Source organism: Silene latifolia, chromosome Y (assembly GCF_048544455.1).
Source record: "Silene latifolia isolate original U9 population chromosome Y, ASM4854445v1, whole genome shotgun sequence".
NCBI lineage: Eukaryota > Viridiplantae > Streptophyta > Magnoliopsida > Caryophyllales > Caryophyllaceae > Silene > Silene latifolia.
This window is the reverse complement of record NC_133538.1, coordinates 367,187,327-367,191,895: the sequence shown is the minus strand read 5'-3', so window position 1 is coordinate 367,191,895 and position 4,569 is coordinate 367,187,327. Positions and strand designations below refer to the sequence as shown.

General features: G+C 30.6%; 1 long non-coding RNA gene across 1 annotated transcript; it reads right to left on the bottom strand.

Annotated features, from left to right (window-relative positions):
* Positions 1–749: 749 nt before the first annotated feature.
* LOC141633962 (uncharacterized) lies at positions 750–4,179 on the bottom strand. Its single transcript, XR_012538726.1, has 3 exons — positions 4,026–4,179; positions 3,714–3,808; positions 750–1,248 (listed from the first exon to the last, which is right to left on the bottom strand). It is a non-coding gene; the product is annotated as an uncharacterized LOC141633962 (long non-coding RNA).
* Between the last annotated feature and the right edge of the window lie 390 nt (positions 4,180–4,569).

The following is a 4,569-nucleotide window of genomic DNA, read 5'->3' as shown; positions in this document are numbered from 1 at the left end:
GATACTGCTCAATCAGGTATACATTTCTAAGTCCATTTATGTGATGTATAAGGTTATGGTGTCAAGAATGCATTCACTGTTAAGGCTAAGTTTGCTAAGTTTTATAGATGGTACGAAAGTTTTGGAAAGGTTCATATTAGAATAAATATATAGATAAGATAGATAAGAAATGTAATTCAAAGAAATGAGAAAAGAGTATGAATATTTAGTTATATAAAAGATTCTATTTCAAAATTTTATATGTAAAAGAGAAGATATAAGTGAAGTCAATTTAAATATTTTTTTATTTTTTTTTGATAGAACCATCTGGCCGGTTTGATAAAATTTAACCAAATTTGGAAGAAAATAATAATGGAGTAAACAAATTTCGACACTACTTCGTACAAAAATTTATTTTTCAATAGGGTAATAATATAAGAATTTTAGAATTCAATATAACTAATGAAATCAAAAGAACTTGAATTTTTGTTGTAGTCCCCTTAAAGGTTTAGACAGCACCATAATAGATGTCGAAATTAAGTACTTGACATAATAATTTCAAGAGGAGAAAAGCGCAATGAAAACCTGAGGGAAAATTTACATAAAAGAAGTTGACTATAACGAATCTTCGCTTCAATGAGATTTACTCCATCAACCGCACTTCGCTTGTCCCAGAGGTCTCCATAGTGGCGAAGTTAGTTGAAGTTAAATATCAAATATAATGTCAATGTTAATAGCTTACAATGAAATTTCATACCTAGTATAATAACCAATTACACATAGCAAAATCAAACATGTAAGCCAACCACAAGTAGTGAGAAAACGAAAATTACGGGTACCTAAAATTAGGTCGTCCTTAGTAGTTCTACCCTTTTAACCCAATACTTTTCATTTTCGGTGATCTAGTCATTTTACCTATGATCCTAGAAAATAGATGACTCTTTTCCATGAACCGGGGAGCACAAAATTTTAAAGCCAATGTTAAAATATGGAGATTTTAACACCAACCAGAAAAACCATGCTCTGATACCAACTATAACAACCCGGATTTCTAGGACTTTATTAAATATAAGTCCAAAATAGGAAACAACGGAAGATAAATACATATCCGAGTCACTACTATTTTCAATTAATTCCAATTACAAAAATAAAGCTAAATATTACAATTGTTTCTAACAAATTACTAACACGTTCTAATAAAATATATCTAAATCCCATCTTCAGCTTCGCCTGTCTCGGGAATGGTCGGTCTTCACAAATTTGATAAATCTGACGTTTTAAAATTTGTAAAAGTTTTATAAGAAAAACAACAAACGTCAGGTGGGTAGATTAACTTCTTTAAACAACTAAAACATAACATAAACAATCATTATCAGCATGTATATCAGAATCATACGTCCCTACTTTTAACACACAATTTTTGAGAAAACAAACAAATTTTTCATTGCCGTATTGCTTTTAGTAACACTTTATCACGATATACCGGCCAATTATCATACACATTCCGATTATATGACCAATAACCGAAACTTGTACGATAATCATATACCGCCAATCACACCGATACCAGGGGGCTTACATTATTACCCCTGTTTAACGTGGTGACATAAGCACGTTTAAAATAAAATTCGTCCACTCATCTCCAGGGTCGAATGTCGGTACGTGGGGTTATTACCCGTACCACGGACTAAACACCACCCGGCTATTATCCCCTAAGCCTAACCAAATATAGACCTTAGGGAACCCGGATGCGATCCACCTAACACGTACGAGACTGATCAGATCCCCACCTAAAGCATGGCCACACTCCCGCCTACTCTCAAGTCTAAGGATAGGTCCACCAAAGACCCTTCGTACGCACGGACGGTTTTATACGGTTAAGCTAATTGCTATTCTTCCATGTCATTACATAAACAATATTAACGACATGCTTTCCCGCTCAATGAGCTTTCGAATTCAATCCTAAAAATGCCCAATAAAACATGAAATTCGTATTTAAACATTATGGGTTACACCAATTTCAAATCGAATTTCTTTTCTAGAAAATTTTTTTTTATCGAAACCAAATAGCACAAATTCAATCATTGGTCGCCTTATTGGGTTTGTCCCTTTTTATAAGTCGGAACTTCGCTATCGAACTAGTTTAATAATACAAGTTAAATACCATATTATCAAACCAAGTTTAATCAATTCAACTAAGGGACGGTCTTAGACCCTTGGTAGTTAATTGATTGTAAAATCGCTTCCTAATTTAGTTTTTACTAATCCACTTTATATAATTGATTTTTTTAACTAAATAATCCAAGTAAAGAAAACTTGAGCGAAAGTGGAAAGTGACTTGTTTTAAAATGTCAGTTTGATACTAGATTATAATTAATAAGGAGATTAAATAATCATTTCCTTAAATTTTATTAATTGAAAATATCAAGTTGAGAGGATTTGTCCAAAAGAGTTTACAAGAACTTTGTTAAATTTCCGATTTAGTAATTCTATACTTGGCTAACAATATGTTAGGCTAAGAGGACTCGTTTTAAGTTGAGAACTCGAGTTTGAATAAAAATTATATTTAAGCCTTTGAAAACTTTACTCTAATTCGTAATTTGAATAATATAACTTGATTGAGAAATTTCAAAAGGAACTATTTTAGTCAAATCCATTTACCTTAAGGTACAAGTAGTTGGTACTCAAATCCTTTTTAAATTTATGAGAGAATAGTTGTTATCAAATGGCGACTCATAAAATAAAATACAATCTTAAACTTTAAAAATTGGACTAACGATATAGTGTGTCTGGCCTAAGCGATTGCCGAGGTGCTAAAATTATTCTTACTTACTCGTAAAACTATAAACTAGGTCTTTAATTATTACATTTTTGGGGGTGCCGATGACCAAGTCTCGCAAACAATAATTAAATTACATAGTTTCTTAAACAAAACAAAATAAAATGAAGCGGAAATTAATTTACAAGGCTTCTAATTATGCATAGTAATAACAATGAAATCAAACCAAACAAACAATAATAATACAACTCAAATCACATGAACAAAGGATATGATGTATACTAAAATTTTACCAATTTAACAAAGAAGAACCATCTACGAAATTTATAACTCTCATATGCTAACAATTTAGTACCACAAAATATTTACCAAAAGTCCTTCTTGGTGGCAAGTCTCTTGACCCAATCCTATTTCATAAAAAAAATATTTCCCTCATAATATACTACTATAAACAAAGTAAATTAGTTTGTAAAATTAAACTCTTGCCTTGCTAATAGTTTCTCGGCTAACACCAACCACCCATAATTGAAAACAAAGATTTTCATAATAATATTTTTATTAGTCATAAAATAATTACTATCTTAAATATATCAAAATTTGTGAAAATTTCACCCACTTCTTGAACAATCCAAAATCCAAAATTTATACTACCTTGAAATCATTATGAGTCATAAGCTAGTTTATTGAACAAGATTTAAAGTTAAATATTTGTAAAATCAATCATTTAATGGTCTTAGACCACTCGTTCAACACACAAGCACCTTAATCCATTTTTCATCTATAACTCATAATCTTTATGACCAATTTCTAATATGCAAAACTAAACTCACACAATTAATTAAGACCATTCACATGCAACTATGTTAAATTACTTAATTTAAACATGCAAACAGTAATTCAATCAAATTACCTCACATGTAATAATAATAATAAAATAAAATGTTAATTTACCCACCCCTACAAAAGGGATTAGAATCTTGATCGAAAATACGGTCTTGAGACAGTTCCAGCCAAGCCCCGAAAACGGTTCCGTTATCTCCGTCTTCTGTTCTTTACGGCAAAATCACCATCACCATACAATAATAAAATTTTCAATTACACCACTTAATAGTTAAATTAAGTTCATTTTTTAAATCAATTTTTTAGAATTTAATTTGTTTTCAAATCAAGATCTCCAAAGAAAATAACATGCATGTTGGTTTAAATCAAATTTTTAAAAAAACTAATCTGAAAACTTGGAACTTAAAATAAAAATTAGTACCCATACCTTTAATTAATTAAGGAATGAAGAATTAAGATGAAAATCCGAAAAGAGAAGCAATTAAACTGAAAATATGGGGAACTTAATGGAGGGGATTTGACTTCTCTTTTTCTCTTGTATCCATAGCAAAGAAATGAAGGTAATGGCTCTTAATGGTTTCTTGTTTGTAGACAAAAACAAAAAAAGATGAAGGTCAAAAGTTCTTTTCTTTTGTTTTAATAATAAAAGTGATGAAAGGAGAGGAAGAGGTAAGATTTATCAAATGAATTCAATGAATGGGTTAGGAACCATAAAGGGCGAACGGCGACCACGTGTGAAGCCCAATTTGGGTCAGTTGAGAATACGTGTAAGATAAAAGAGACATGTTACGAGTTGAGTTTCGGTTCTGCAAATGGTCTCTATAATGATCCAGTTTTTAATTTATAAGATCGATTTTATAAAAACTAAAACTGTGATGCGATAATTTTAGAACCGGCAATGTTTAAATAAAATATTTTAATCAAAATAAGTTTTATAATACCGATGGTGTAATCGAACTAACAAGATTCGA